Genomic DNA, 17274 nt, shown 5'->3' with positions numbered 1-17274 from the left:
TTTCAATGATAGAGTGTCATATGAAGAAAGTGCCATTTCGTTAACATTATCGCAAACCTTCTAAATGTGCATTTTTAACGTCATAGCTGCGAAAAGGAACCGCCAGTTTTGGAGGAGTGTGCAGCTAAAGACGAAAGCGAGGCAGCTCGCGATGATGCATGTGGAATGGTCAACAGCGAAACAATCTTCCCGTTGGTTGATGAGGCAACGAGATCCCAGTACTATGACTCCTGTGTTGCCGATTACTGTAACACCCGGAAGAATGAAGACATTTGCACCATACTACAGGCTATTGCCGAAATTGCGCAAGACAAAAATGAAGCGACCCCTATTTCATATCTTGAAAAAACCAACAACCGCTGTCGTAAGTTTATAGCCTAATTCTGAAGAGATACTGTCCATAGCTTATTGAAGTTTCTTTAAGTGACATTTAGAAGAAGAGGAACACTTTTAAAAACAACTTCTTTATGGCAATAGATGCAACGTTTCGGCGTAGATGCTACCACTATTATTATCAAGCAAATGGTGGTGCCATGTGTACTGATTACGCCCATTTAATGTAGTAGATATAATTGGCGACTCATGACAGATGGATAGGAATACGAATATAGTTAAACAGGGCAAATGGAATGTAATATTTTCACACTAAAATGATAATTCTAGCACGACATTGTGTGATACTCGATTCTGAAAGGCTGAGAGCTCATCAAAACCGTACTTAACGCGTTCGGTCTTTAAATTACTTTTAGGTCTTAAATCAATAATAAAGGACAAAATTGAAAACAGATTAGCTTTATCTTCTTATTGTCGCATGTAATCCCGAGTCACAAATATGTTTCCATCTTGCAGCAACTCCAACATGTGGTGAAAATGAAGAATACGGCAGCTACAGATGCCAGGAATCCTGCACCGATGCACCAAATCAAGACTGCCCAGCATCGTCCTACAAACCAGGATGTCACTGCAAAGATACATACGTTCTTAGTGGAACCAAGTGTGTGTTGCCATCGGAATGTGGATGCACCATGCCTAACGGGCAATATCTTGCTGTAAGTTAATGAAACGTAAATCTTCAAGAACGTATCAGTTGAAATGATATATAATTCATTTGTATTTCCGTCCATGAAAGTCACACTATACCCGTTATGATCTGGGTTAGAATTGATCTTCAGTAACCAATGCATGCCGTAAGAGGCGACTAACAGGGTCAGGTGTCAGGCTCGCTGATTTGATTGACACATATCATCGTATTACAATTGCGTAGACCGATGCTCATGCTGTTGATCACTGAATTGTCTGGTTCAGGCTCAATTATTTACGGACCTTTGCCACACAGCTTGCATATTGCTGACTGAGGCGTTAAATAACAAACAAACAAGGAAATCACGCTATATTTTTCATTTGTGCAGCTTGGAAGGTCGGCCTACATCAACTGCAACAAAAAGCTCACATGCAAAAAGCGTGGGGACGACAGACCGGAATTGGTATATGAAAATGACCCACTGTGCAGAGTTGACGAATGTCTGTATAACAGATGTGTCTGTGGATTCGGGCGCAAGCGGGACGGCAGAAGATGTAAGTAACCGTTAAATCAGTATCCATGTTAAATAGTTTGCTCAGACCTCAGCATTTTAAAGCATTGGAAACATAGTATAGTATACATGTGGACAATTGTGTTGCCTTTGAATGTGTTTGTGATGCCACCAGTTTGTGCAAGGCAGTATTCTCTCACCTGGTATATTGGTATCGATCCTCGATTGGGATTTATTAACACAAACAAATAATTCAGTCGGAAGCATACAACAGAATCTTGTTTTGGAAATGTTGTTTTCTTTTTTGCACATTTTGTTTTGCAAGAATTTACAAACAGAAAGTTAAATAATATCATTATTGAATATTATCATTATGAACTGAATAAATTGTATCGGACTGTGTAGTCAATCCGGTCTGTAGCATGACATTACATGACATTAAATATCTAACCACGTGCGCCGGGTTAGAATATTGATCTTCAGTAACCCATGCGTGTCCTAAGAGGCGACTAACGGGATCGGGTTGTCGGGCTCGCTGACTTGTTGGCACTTGTCATCGTATCCCATGTGTAGATCGATGCTCATGCTGTTGGTCACTGGACTGTCTTGTCCAGACTCGATTATTTACAGACTGCCGCCATACAGCTCGAATATTGCTGAGTGCGGCGTAAACCTAAACTCACTCACTTGTTCCGAAGAACCTACATCTATTTGTACTACAGCGTTGTGTAATTTATGCAATAGTGATGTCTTATTATTATAGGGTATTTATATAGCTCACATATCCAGGCAACTAGTACATGCTCAAGGCGCTGTTTTCTGTAGATCGAGTTTTCATTCATACAGAAAGATATTTTAGAAAGTCAAATAGCTAACTGATTCAATGCTTTATGTAAAATTTCATCGCATTCATATTATTGACGTCCAAAATATAAAATCCTACGTCTTCAGAAGAAGAGATTGTCTTTTAAGACTGTGATTTGTTTCTGGAATCAACAACTGGTAATTTATGCTAAAACCTAACTGCACTCTTAATAATCATAATTAAATCCCAATACACTAGTCTATATCTTATGATACCTTGTAACTCGCTGCATATTCCCTTAACGGGAATGAGGTGAGATAAAGCAATCGCTTAAAGCATCTAAGTACGCCGCAGCAAAAGAAGGGTTATGTAATTGTCTGAGCAACATAATGTAGCGAATGTTATTGAGTTCAGTTGACATGCTCACCATATCGAACACCTGATTATCTGGTCCAGACTCGTTAATTTAGAGGCTGAATATTGGTGAATGGAGCATGAACATATGGTAATGATATAGCCAGAGTCACATTCAACTCTGCTTTGGCAATTTACTTGCCATGACATGTGTTGTCTGCGGATGCATGTGATGCAGGGTACGCCGCGTTTGTATCATCAATATTTGATTACGATTAATCAACACATGATATAGTCGGAATCGTACAACGGACTTTTTGAATATGGACAAGGTACTGTCGCTTATATTAAGAACTCATTTTTATGAATAACGAAAGAGTTATATCATCGCTTGTATTTTCGAAGTATTGATAGAGAATTAACAGAAATGTTCCGTTCCTAGGTGTTGATAAACCAGCCGAGCACAGATGTGCCAGAGGTTTCAAGAGGATTGGAGCTTTGTGCGTGTCTCATATTTCGGTCCCTAATGTCTGGACGCAAGCCGCGAAGATGTGCGCTAGACTGGCCGACACTGCAACTCTCTACCGAGTTGACCATGAGCAAGATAAGAAGACACTGGGAAAATACATCAGATCGGTCGTAAGAGCCAGGGGTAGGTAAACTCTGTGAGTGAGTGAATGAGTGAGTGGGTGGATTGTAATGACGGAAATTCCGGGGTATGATTGACCATCGTAAAATACAACTTAATGGACGGATGGTCGTAAGCGACGGCTTGGTTAAGAGCCAATGTTTATTAATGCAGACTTGTTCTCGTCACTATATGGCTGGAATAATGCCGATGTGACGTAAAGCCCAACTCAACTCAACTCAAGAGTCCTCGTACACCACCGGCGAAGATGATTGGTGACAATATCGTTCACTGGATTGTCTTGTCCAGTTATAGATATTTACAGGTCGACGCGATATAGGTGGGATATAGCTGAGTTATTAACCAGCAAATAAACAAATCGAGTAAACGCATTTCCTGCATTACTCTGAATGTACTGAAAACAGCCTGGAGACACACATACAAACTGTCACTAGCAAGAATTCAGTGTTCGATTCCAAAATCAGCGGACACCACTATGCACAGAGTTACTTGGTGGCGCAAAAACATGAGAGCGCGGGAACAGTATTTCTTAATCAATCGTTTCTTTTTTTACATGTTTTCAGGATCGAATGAATGTGCTCGCGTGGGTGTATGTGAATCTGAGTGCATGTTTGCGCGTTTACGTGTATCTGAGTGCGTGTATGTGTGTGTACGTGTATCTGAGTGCGTGTATGTGTGTGTACGTGTATCTGAGTGCGTGTATGTGTGTGTGTACGTGTATCTGGGTGCGTGTATGTGTGTGTACGTGTATCTGAGTGCGTGTATGTGTGTGTGTACGTGTATCTGGGTGCGTGTATGTGTGTGTACGTGTATCTGAGTGCGTGTATGTGTGTGTGTACGTGTATCTGAGTGCGTGTTTGTATGTGTGTACGTGTATCTGAGTGCGTGTTTGTGTGTGTGTACGTGTCCATGTGAATAATACGAATGAATGTGAATGAGAGCATATATGGATGCATAAGTTATATGATACAGAATACGGAATTGAAAAGTGATAGAAATAGAAGGCAAACAAGGCAAAGTAGCTCCGAAAAGAGTAGTGCATATAGCAGGCACTAATAGTAATGGGCAAACATAACTGCGAGTATTGTATTTCGGAAATATTTCAAGAGTCAGATGAAAAATTAAATGCTTAACTTCCACTGGGAAGTTTTTTTAAAAGTTAAACGCTTTGACTATTTTTATAGTTTGATGACACTGTCTATATGTCACAAAAAGGGAAAGGACGGTGAAGCCAGATAGAACTACTATTGAGTCCATGTGTGTGTTATTCCGTCAGTGTACAGAAGCAAGACGTCAACTGTAATCTCTTCAATGGAAAAGGTTGAAACATGTGTTCACTGTATGTCAATCCAGTTCCATTATGCTTCTTCCGTTAAGAACACATGTACCTCAATCAGGAAAAACCGAACATGAACGTTGTTCCGTTAACCAAACCGTACACAATACCAGATTGTTTTGTGCCGATCAAACATTTGTTTTATTTGAGTTTTCAATCGTATAAATAACCTATTCACAATATCCATCTAAAGAACACATTTATAAATATTAATTTAACTGATCTACACTTTCATTGAAGGAAAGTACAAAATGAACAAATGTTAGAGATTATATTGGACTCGTATCTGTATCCATACACAAGGTGCACACTGAAAGCATTGACACAGTCACCATTGCTTCAGTGTACACTCTTTTTTCATGATCAGCTTCATCGTGCGGAATATGTTCAATTCTTGTTTTGCGTAACTTGAGTGAACATACGTGTAAATAGAATAGTGCATTTGTTTCAAATACAGAATGTATTTATAGAAAACAAAAATGCATACATGCTCTAACTCTCATAACAGGCAGAAAGTTGGGACGACGGCGAGGCAAGAAACGTGGACGTGAGTCATATGAATGTCTTATATGCATGTGGATACTATGGTTACAGAAGTTCATGAACCATCAGCACACTACAGGAAGTGTTATCTTAAAGATTTAACTGATCTGCTTTAACTCATTCAGCACAACCTGGTTGCCTCAGTTCTATGTCCATATAATGATGTAGCTTGCTTATAACTTCACAAACGACCCACTTCACTCTTACAATGCCAAATGCTTTATGGCGTTCGGAATAGTTATCCTGGTTAGAAACCAGGAGGTAAATCCAACTATGTCATATGCGCATGAAAGTAATTAATATAAAAGGCGTTCCGTGAACATCCGGGTAAGAATTGGTTCCAAAATAGCGTGGAATGTATCTAATGTGCACAAGCTAAAGTACCCTTCCAGTTTGCATGAAATGGTGAAGGGCATGATACTCTTTTAAGGAAAAAAATCTAGTTACTACATAATTTCTGTAATGGGAGAAAAGCATATATGAAGCATTCACAGAATCCACTACACTAGACTACATGTCAAAGTTTACAAAGTCTGTTTGAAGAACACAAATTGTCCCCACCTTAGTAAACTCATAAATGGTGCAAAGTATAATCATTTTAGAAATGACTGTACACGAAACCTCTGATTACCACATAGTTTCTAAAATAGGAGGCAAGCGTTGGCGAGGTCGTGGCAGGAAACGAGGACGTGAGTCTAACTTATGTAGTATACGCATGCAAAGATTTAAGAATACTTGGTTGCATGTCTGGGTTATGAAGATGTTATTGTATCTATTTCCCGAAACAGCTAAGACGGGAAAGTCTAAAGAACTAAAATTGACCCCCACCTTCCAAAACGCCAGCAATGTTGCTAGGTATAATCATTTTTGAAAAGACTTAGACGAAACCTCGTTTTACGTCGTCTAATTCCCATGTACTTTCTATCAAAGGAGGCAAGCGTAGGCGAGGTCGTGGGAGGAAACGGGGACGTGAGTCTAACTTATGTAGTAAATCCTATACGCATGTGACAATATTAGTGAACTAGACTGCATGGTTGAAAGCTAAAAGGAATCATTTATCAATAAATGAGGTCTGTAAAGGTATGTTCATTATTTTCCATGAATCCATTTGGTGTACTTGACAAGAAGTACTTTAGTTGAACAACACATTAAATGTGTTAGAAAAGGTGAAATGTAGGAAAATATAGATCAATATATTTGGAATAATTCGATAATGTGTGTTCCACAATAGGAGGCAAGCGTAGGCGAGGTCGTGGCAGGAAACGAGGACGTGAGTCTAACTTATGTAGTATATGCATGCAAAGACTTTAGTATTATTGCCTGCATGTCTGAGTTTTGAAGAAGTTGTTATATCTATTTCCCAAACAGTTAAAACGGGAAAATATTTGAAAACAATGTATCTGTTAAAGTCAAACTTTCTTTACACCTAAACTTCACCCACCTTCCAAACCGACTAAAATGGTGTAAGGTTCAATTAGTTTAGAAAGGACTAAGACGAAACCTCTGATTACCATATACTTTCTATAATAGGAGGCAAGCGTAGGCGAGGTCGTGGCAGGAAACGAGGACGTGAGTCTAACTTATGTAGTATATGCATGCAAAGACTTTAGTATAATTGCCTGCATGTCTGAGTTTTGAAGAAGTTGTTATATCTATTTCCAAAATATGCTAAAACGGGAAACTATTTGAAAACAATGTATCTGTTAAAGTCAAACTTTCTTTACACCTAAACTTCACCCACCTTCCAAACCGACTAAAATGGTATAAGGTTCAATAAGTTTAGAATCGACTAAGACGAAACCTCTGATTACCATATACTTTCTATAATAGGAGGCAAGCGTAGGCGAGGTCGTGGCAGGAAACGAGGACGTGAGTCTAACTTATGTAATATATGCATGCAAAGACTTTAGTATAATTGCCTGCATGTCTGAGTTTTGAAGAAGTTCTTATATCTATTTCCAAAATATGCTAAAACGGGAAAATATTTGAAAACAATGTATCTCTTAAAGTCAAACTTTCTTTACACCTAAACTTCACCCACCTTCCAAACCGACTAAAATGGTGTAAGGCTCAATTATTTTAGAAATGAAGAAGACGAAACCTCTGATTACCATATACTTTCTATAATAGGAGGCAAGCGTAGGCGAGGTCGTGGCAGGAAACGAGGACGTGAGTCTAACTTATGTAGTATATGCATGCAAAGACTTTAGTATAATTGCCTGCATGTCTGAGTTTTGAAGAAGTTGTTATATCTATTTCCAAAACAGCTAAAACGGGAAAATATTTGAAAACAATGTATCTGTTGAAGTCAAACTTTCTTTACACCTAAACTTCACCCACCTTCCAAACCGACTAAAATGGTGTAAGGTTCAATAAGTTTAGAAAGGACTAAGACGAAACCTCTGATTACCATATACTTTCTATAATAGGAGGCAAGCGTAGGCGAGGTCGTGGCAGGAAACGAGGACGTGAGTCTAACTATGTAATATATGCATGCAAAGACTTTAGTATAATTGCCTGCATGTCTGAGTTTTGAAGAAGTTGTTATATCTATTTCCAAAACAGCTAAAACGGGAAAATATTTGAAAACAATGTATCTGTTAAAGTCAAACTTTCTTTACACCTAAACTTCACCCACCTTCCAAACCGACTAAAATGGTGTAAGGTTCAATTAGTTTAGAATCGACTAAGACGAAACCACTGATTACCATATACTTTCTATAATAGGAGGCAAGCGTAGGCGAGGTCGTGGCAGGAAACGAGGACGTGAGTCTAACTTATGTAGTATATGCATGCAAAGACCTTAGTATAATTGCCTGCATGTCTGAGTTTTGAAGAAGTTCTTATATCTATTTCCAAAATATGCTAAAACGGGAAAATATTTGAAAACAATGTATCTGTTAAAGTCAAACTTTCTTTACACCTAAACTTCACCCACCTTCCAAACCGACTAAAATGGTATAAGGTTCAATAAGTTTAGAATCGACTAAGACGAAACCTCTGATTACCATATACTTTCTATAATAGGAGGCAAGCGTAGGCGAGGTCGTGGCAGGAAACGAGGACGTGAGTCTAACTTATGTAATATATGCATGCAAAGACTTTAGTATTATTGCCTGCATGTCTGAGTTTTGAAGAAGTTCTTATATCTATTTCCCAAACAGCTAAAAGGGGAAAATATTTGAAAACAATGTATCTGTTAAAGTCAAACTTTCTTTACACCTAAACTTCACCCACCTTCCAAACCGACTAAAATGGTGTAAGGCTCAATTATTTTAGAAAGGACTAAGACAGAAACCTCTGATTACCATATACTTTCTATAATAGGAGGCAAGCGTAGGCGAGGTCGTGGCAGGAAACGAGGACGTGAGTCTAACTTATGTAGTATATGCATGCAAAGACCTTAGTATAATTGCCTGCATGTCTGAGTTTTGAAGAAGTTGTTATATCTATTTCCAAAATATGCTAAAACGGGAAACTATTTGAAAACAATGTATCTGTTAAAGTCAAACTTTCTTTACACCTAAACTTCACCCACCTTCCAAACCGACTAAAATGGTGTAAGGTTCAATTAGTTTAGAAAGGACTAAGACGAAACCTCTGATTACCATATACTTTCTATAATAGGAGGCAAGCGTAGGCGAGGTCGTGGCAGGAAACGAGGACGTGAGTCTAACTTATGTAGTATATGCATGCAAAGACTTTAGTATAATTGCCTGCATGTCTGAGTTTTGAAGAAGTTGTTATATCTATTTCCAAAACAGCTAAAACGGGAAAATATTTGAAAACAATGTATCTGTTAAAGTCAAACTTTCTTTACACCTAAACTTCACCCACCTTCCAAACCGACTAAAATGGTGTAAGGTTCAATTAGTTTAGAAAGGACTAAGACGAAACCTCTGATTACCATATACTTTCTATAATAGGAGGCAAGCGTAGGCGAGGTCGTGGCAGGAAACGAGGACGTGAGTCTAACTTATGTAGTATATGCATGCAAAGACTTTAGTATAATTGCCTGCATGTCTGAGTTTTGAAGAAGTTCTTATATCTATTTCCCAAACAGCTAAAACGGGAAAATATTTGAAAACAATGTATCTGTTAAAGTCAAACTTTCTTTACACCTAAACTTCACCCACCTTCCAAACCGACTAAAATGGTGTAAGGTTCAATTAGTTTAGAAAGGACTAAGACGAAACCTCTGATTACCATATACTTTCTATAATAGGAGGCAAGCGTAGGCGAGGTCGTGGCAGGAAACGAGGACGTGAGTCTAACTTATGTAGTATATGCATGCAAAGACTTTAGTATAATTGCCTGCATGTCTGAGTTTTGAAGAAGAAGTTTATATCTATTTCCCAAAATATGCTAAAACGGGAAACTATTTGAAAACAATGTATCTCTTAAAGTCAAACTTTCTTTACACCTAAACTTCACCCACCTTCCAAACCGACTAAAATGGTGTAAGGTTCAATTAGTTTAGAAAGGACTAAGACGAAACCTCTGATTACCATATACTTTCTATAATAGGAGGCAAGCGTAGGCGAGGTCGTGGCAGGAAACGAGGACGTGAGTCTAACTTATGTAGTATATGCATGCAAAGACTTTAGTATAATTGCCTGCATGTCTGAGTTTTGAAGAAGTTGTTATATCTATTTCCAAAATATGCTAAAACGGGAAAATATATGAAAACAATGTATCTGTTAAAGTCAAAATTCTTTACACCTAAACTTCACCCACCTTCCAAACCGACTAAAATGGTATAAGGTTCAATAAGTTTAGAATCGACTAAGACGAAACCTCTGATTACCATATACTTTCTATAATAGGAGGCAAGCGTAGGCGAGGTCGTGGCAGGAAACGAGGACGTGAGTCTAACTTATGTAATATATGCATGCAAAGACTTTAGTATAATTGCCTGCATGCCTGAGTTTTGAAGAAGTTGTTATACATATTTCCTAAACAGCTAAAACGGGAAAAATATTTGAAAACAATGTATCTGTTAAAGTCAAACTTTCTTTACACCTAAACTTCACCCACCTTCCAAACCGACTAAAATGGTGTAAGGTTCAATTAGTTTAGAAAGAACTAAGACGAAACCTCTGATTACCATATACTTTCTATAATAGGAGGCAAGCGTAGGCGAGGTCGTGGCAGGAAACGAGGACGTGAGTCTAACTTATGTAGTATATGCATGCAAAGACTTTAGTATAATTGCCTGCATGTCTGAGTTTTGAAGAAGTTGTTATATCTATTTCCCAAACAGCTAAAAACGGGAAAATATATGAAAACAATGTATCTGTTAAAAGTCAAACTTTCTTTACACCTAAACTTCACCCACCTTCCAAACCGACTAAAATGGTGTAAGGTTCAATTAGTTTAGAAAGGACTAAGACGAAACCTCTGATTACCATATACTTTCTATAATAGGAGGCAAGCGTAGGCGAGGTCGTGGCAGGAAACGAGGACGTGAGTCTAACTTATGTAGTATATGCATGCAAAGACTTTAGTATTATTGCCTGCATGTCTGAGTTTTGAAGAAGTTCTTATATCTATTTCCTAAACAGCTAAAACGGGAAAATATTTGAAAACAATGTATCTGTTAAAGTCAAACTTTCTTTACACCTAAACTTCACCCACCTTCCAAACCGACTAAAATGGTGTAAGGTTCAATTAGTTTAGAAAGGACTAAGACGAAACCTCTGATTACCATATACTTTCTATAATAGGAGGCAAGCGTAGGCGAGGTCGTGGCAGGAAACGAGGACGTGAGTCTAACTTATGTAGTATATGCATGCAAAGACTTTAGTATAATTGCCTGCATGTCTGAGTTTTGAAGAAGTTGTTATATCTATTTCCCAAACAGCTAAAACGGGAAAATATTTGAAAACAATGTATCTGTTAAAGTCAAACTTTCTTTACACCTAAACTTCACCCACCTTCCAAACCGACTAAAATGGTGTAAGGTTCAATTAGTTTAGAAAGGACTAAGACGAAACCTCTGATTACCATATACTTTCTATAATAGGAGGCAAGCGTAGGCGAGGTCGTGGCAGGAAACGAGGACGTGAGTCTAACTTATGTAGTATATGCATGCAAAGACTTTAGTATAATTGCCTGCATGTCTAGTTTAGAAGGAGTTCTTATATCTATTTCCCAAACAGCTAAAACGGGAAAATATTTGAAAACAATGTATCTGTTAAAGTCAAACTTTCTTTACACCTAAACTTCACCCACCTTCCAAACCGACTAAAATGGTGTAAGGTTCAATTAGTTTAGAAAGGACTAAGACGAAACCTCTGATTACCATATACTTTCTATAATAGGAGGCAAGCGTAGGCGAGGTCGTGGCAGGAAACGAGGACGTGAGTCTAACTTATGTAATATATGCATGCAAAGACTTTAGTATAATTGCCTGCATGTCTGAGTTTTGAAGAAGTTGTTATATCTATTTCCTAAACAGCTAAAACGGGAAAATATTTGAAAACAATGTATCTGTTAAAGTCAAACTTTCTTTACACCTAAACTTCACCCACCTTCCAAACCGACTAAAATGGTGTAAGGTTCAATTAGTTTAGAAAGGACTAAGACGAAACCTCTGATTACCATATACTTTCTATAATAGGAGGCAAGCGTAGGCGAGGTCGTGGCAGGAAACGAGGACGTGAGTCTAACTTATGTAGTATATGCATGCAAAGACTTTAGTATAATTGCCTGCATGTCTGAGTTTTGAAGAAGTTGTTATATCTATTTCCAAAATATGCTAAAACGGGAAAATATTTGAAAACAATGTATCTGTTAAAGTCAAACTTTCTTTACACCTAAACTTCACCCACCTTCCAAACCGACTAAAATGGTGTAAGGTTCAATTAGTTTAGAAAGGACTAAGACGAAACCTCTGATTACCATATACTTTCTATAATAGGAGGCAAGCGTAGGCGAGGTCGTGGCAGGAAACGAGGACGTGAGTCTAACTTATGTAGTATATGCATGCAAAGACTTTAGTATAATTGCCTGCATGTCTGAGTTTTGAAGAAGTTGTTATATCTATTTCCAAAATATGCTAAAACGGGAAAATATTTGAAAACAATGTATCTGTTAAAGTCAAAAATTCTTTACACCTAAACTTCACCCACCTTCCAAACCGACTAAAATGGTATAAGGTTCAATAAGTTTAGAATCGACTAAGACGAAACCTCTGATTACCATATACTTTCTATAATAGGAGGCAAGCGTAGGCGAGGTCGTGGCAGGAAACGAGGACGTGAGTCTAACTTATGTAGTATATGCATGCAAAGACTTTAGTATAATTGCCTGCATGTCTGAGTTTTGAAGAAGTTGTTATATCTATTTCCTAAACAGCTAAAACGGGAAAAATATTTGAAAACAATGTATCTGTTAAAGTCAAACTTTCTTTACACCTAAACTTCACCCACCTTCCAAAACCGACTAAAATGGTGTAAGGTTCAATTAGTTTAGAAAGGACTAAGACGAAACCTCTGATTACCATATACTTTCTATAATAGGAGGCAAGCGTAGGCGAGGTCGTGGCAGGAAACGAGGACGTGAGTCTAACTTATGTAGTATATGCATGCAAAGACTTTAGTATAATTGCCTGCATGTCTGAGTTTTGAAGAAGTTCTTATATCTATTTCCCAAACAGCTAAAACGGGAAAATATTTGAAAACAATGTATCTGTTAAAGTCAAACTTTCTTTACACCTAAACTTCACCCACCTTCCAAACCGACTAAAATGGTGTAAGGTTCAATTAGTTTAGAAAGGACTAAGACGAAACCTCTGATTACCATATACTTTCTATAATAGGAGGCAAGCGTAGGCGAGGTCGTGGCAGGAAACGAGGACGTGAGTCTAACTTATGTAGTATATGCATGCAAAGACCTTAGTATAATTGCCTGCATGTCTGAGTTTTGAAGAAGTTGTTATATCTATTTCCAAAACAGCTAAAACGGGAAAATATTTGAAAACAATGTATCTGTTAAAGTCAAACTTTCTTTACACCTAAACTTCACCCACCTTCCAAACCGACTAAAATGGTGTAAGGTTCAATTAGTTTAGAAAGGACTAAGACGAAACCTCTGATTACCATATACTTTCTATAATAGGAGGCAAGCGTAGGCGAGGTCGTGGCAGGAAACGAGGACGTGAGTCTAACTTATGTAGTATATGCATGCAAAGACCTTTAGTATAATTGCCTGCATGTCTGAGTTTTGAAGAAGTTGTTATATCTATTTCCAAAACAGCTAAAACGGGAAAATATTTGAAAACAATGTATCTGTTAAAGTCAAACTTTCTTTACACCTAAACTTCACCCACCTTCCAAACCGACTAAAATGGTATAAGGTTCAATTAGTTTAGAAAGGACTAAGACGAAACCTCTGATTACCATATACTTTCTATAATAGGAGGCAAGCGTAGGCGAGGTCGTGGCAGGAAACGAGGACGTGAGTCTAACTTATGTAGTATATGCATGCAAAGACTTTAGTATAATTGCCTGCATGTCTGAGTTTTGAAGAAGTTCTTATATCTATTTCCCAAACAGCTAAAACGGGAAAATATTTGAAAACAATGTATCTGTTAAAGTCAAACTTTCTTTACACCTAAACTTCACCCACCTTCCAAACCGACTAAAATGGTGTAAGGTTCAATTAGTTTAGAAAGGACTAAGACGAAACCTCTGATTACCATATACTTTCTATAATAGGAGGCAAGCGTAGGCGAGGTCGTGGCAGGAAACGAGGACGTGAGTCTAACTTATGTAATATATGCATGCAAAGACTTTAGTATAATTGCCTGCATGTCTGAGTTTTGAAGAAGTTGTTATATCTATTTCCTAAACAGCTAAAACGGGAAAATATTTGAAAACAATGTATCTGTTAAAGTCAAACTTTCTTTACACCTAAACTTCACCCACCTTCCAAACCGACTAAAATGGTGTAAGGTTCAATTAGTTTAGAAAGGACTAAGACGAAACCTCTGATTACCATATACTTTCTATAATAGGAGGCAAGCGTAGGCGAGGTCGTGGCAGGAAACGAGGACGTGAGTCTAACTTATGTAGTATATGCATGCAAAGACTTTAGTATAATTGCCTGCATGTCTGAGTTTTGAAGAAGTTGTTATATCTATTTCCCAAACAGCTAAAACGGGAAAATATTTGAAAACAATGTATCTGTTAAAGTCAAACTTTCTTTACACCTAAACTTCACCCACCTTCCAAACCGACTAAAATGGTGTAAGGTTCAATTAGTTTAGAAAGGACTAAGACGAAACCTCTGATTACCATATACTTTCTATAATAGGAGGCAAGCGTAGGCGAGGTCGTGGCAGGAAACGAGGACGTGAGTCTAACTTATGTAGTATATGCATGCAAAGACTTTAGTATAATTGCCTGCATGTCTGAGTTTTGAAGAAGTTGTTATATCTATTTCCCAAACAGCTAAAACGGGAAAATATTTGAAAACAATGTATCTGTTAAAGTCAAACTTTCTTTACACCTAAACTTCACCCACCTTCCAAACCGACTAAAATGGTGTAAGGTTCAATTAGTTTAGAAAGGACTAAGACGAAACCTCTGATTACCATATACTTTCTATAATAGGAGGCAAGCGTAGGCGAGGTCGTGGCAGGAAACGAGGACGTGAGTCTAACTTATGTAGTATATGCATGCAAAGACTTTAGTATAATTGCCTGCATGTCTGAGTTTTGAAGAAGTTGTTATATCTATTTCCCAAACAGCTAAAACGGGAAAATATTTGAAAACAATGTATCTGTTAAAGTCAAACTTTCTTTACACCTAAACTTCACCCACCTTCCAAACCGACTAAAATGGTGTAAGGTTCAATTAGTTTAGAAAGGACTAAGACGAAACCTCTGATTACCATATACTTTCTATAATAGGAGGCAAAGCGTAGGCGAGGTCGTGGCAGGAAACGAGGACGTGAGTCTAACTTATGTAGTATATGCATGCAAAGACTTTAGTATAATTGCCTGCATGTCTGAGTTTTGAAGAAGTTGTTATATCTATTTCCCAAACAGCTAAAACGGGAAAATATTTGAAAACAATGTATCTGTTAAAGTCAAACTTTCTTTACACCTAAACTTCACCCACCTTCCAAACCGACTAAAATGGTGTAAGGTTCAATTAGTTTAGAAAGGACTAAGACGAAACCTCTGATTACCATATACTTTCTATAATAGGAGGCAAGCGTAGGCGAGGTCGTGGCAGGAAACGAGGACGTGAGTCTAACTTATGTGGTATATGCATGCAAAGACTTTAGTATAATTGCCTGCATGTCTAGTTTAGAAGAAGTTCTTATATCTATTTCCCAAACAGCTAAAACGGGAAAATATTTGAAAACAATGTATCTGTTAAAGTCAAACTTTCTTTACACCTAAACTTCACCCACCTTCCAAACCGACTAAAATGGTGTAAGGTTCAATTAGTTTAGAAAGGACTAAGACGAAACCTCTGATTACCATATACTTTCTATAATAGGAGGCAAGCGTAGGCGAGGTCGTGGCAGGAAACGAGGACGTGAGTCTAACTTATGTAGTATATGCATGCAAAAGACTTTAGTATAATTGCCTGCATGTCTGAGTTTTGAAGAAGTTGTTATATCTATTTCCCAAACAGCTAAAACGGGAAAATATTTGAAAACAATGTATCTGTTAAAGTCAAACTTTCTTTACACCTAAACTTCACCCACCTTCCAAACCGACTAAAATGGTGTAAGGTTCAATTAGTTTAGAAAGGACTAAGACGAAACCTCTGATTACCATATACTTTCTATAATAGGAGGCAAGCGTAGGCGAGGTCGTGGCAGGAAACGAGGACGTGAGTCTAACTTATGTAGTATATGCATGCAAAGACTTTAGTATAATTGCCTGCATGTCTGAGTTTTGAAGAAGTTGTTATATCTATTTCCCAAACAGCTAAAACGGGAAAATATTTGAAAACAATGTATCTGTTAAAGTCAAACTTTCTTTACACCTAAACTTCACCCACCTTCCAAACCGACTAAAATGGTGTAAGGTTCAATTAGTTTAGAAAGGACTAAGACGAAACCTCTGATTACCATATACTTTCTATAATAGGAGGCAAGCGTAGGCGAGGTCGTGGCAGGAAACGAGGACGTGAGTCTAACTTATGTAGTATATGCATGCAAAGAGACTTTAGTATAATTGCCTGCATGTCTGAGTTTTGAAGAAGTTGTTATATCTATTTCCCAAACAGCTAAAACGGGAAAATATTTGAAAACAATGTATCTGTTAAAGTCAAACTTTCTTTACACCTAAACTTCACCCACCTTCCAAACCGACTAAAATGGTGTAAGGTTCAATTAGTTTAGAAAGGACTAAGACGAAACCTCTGATTACCATATACTTTCTATAATAGGAGGCAAGCGTAGGCGAGGTCGTGGCAGGAAACGAGGACGTGAGTCTAACTTATGTGGTATATGCATGCAAAGACTTTAGTATAATTGCCTGCATGTCTGAGTTTTGAAGAAGTTGTTATATCTATTTCCCAAACAGCTAAAACGGGAAAATATTTGAAAACAATGTATCTGTTAAAGTCAAACTTTCTTTACACCTAAACTTCACCCACCTTCCAAACCGACTAAAATGGTGTAAGGTTCAATTAGTTTAGAAAGGACTAAGACGAAACCTCTGATTACCATATACTTTCTATAATAGGAGGCAAGCGTAGGCGAGGTCGTGGCAGGAAACGAGGACGTGAGTCTAACTTATGTAGTATATGCATGCAAAGACTTTAGTATAATTGCCTGCATGTCTGAGTTTTGAAGAAGTTGTTATATCTATTTCCCAAACAGCTAAAACGGGAAAATATTTGAAAACAATGTATCTGTTAAAGTCAAACTTTCTTTACACCTAAACTTCACCCACCTTCCAAACCGACTAAAATGGTGTAAGGTTCAATTAGTTTAGAAAGGACTAAGACGAAACCTCTGATTACCATATACTTTCTATAATAGGAGGCAAGCGTAGGCGAGGTCGTGGCAGGAAACGAGGACGTGA

The 17274-nt window shown here is 37.8% G+C and overlaps 1 long non-coding RNA gene across 1 annotated transcript; it reads left to right on the top strand.

The window, feature by feature from the left end:
* The first annotated feature begins 5886 nt into the window (after positions 1 to 5886).
* Positions 5887 to 15475, top strand: LOC124259581. Its single transcript, XR_006893869.1, has 3 exons — positions 5887 to 5908; positions 6451 to 6489; positions 15436 to 15475. It is a non-coding gene; the product is annotated as an uncharacterized LOC124259581 (long non-coding RNA).
* Positions 15476 to 17274: the final 1799 nt, after the last annotated feature.

The sequence above is a fragment of the Haliotis rubra genome, unplaced genomic scaffold (assembly GCF_003918875.1).
Source record: "Haliotis rubra isolate DU_JTF1 unplaced genomic scaffold, ASM391887v1 Scf73, whole genome shotgun sequence".
Lineage (NCBI taxonomy): Eukaryota > Metazoa > Mollusca > Gastropoda > Lepetellida > Haliotidae > Haliotis > Haliotis rubra.
Note: the sequence above shows the minus strand (reverse complement) of the source record. Positions and strands in the feature narration are given on the sequence as shown.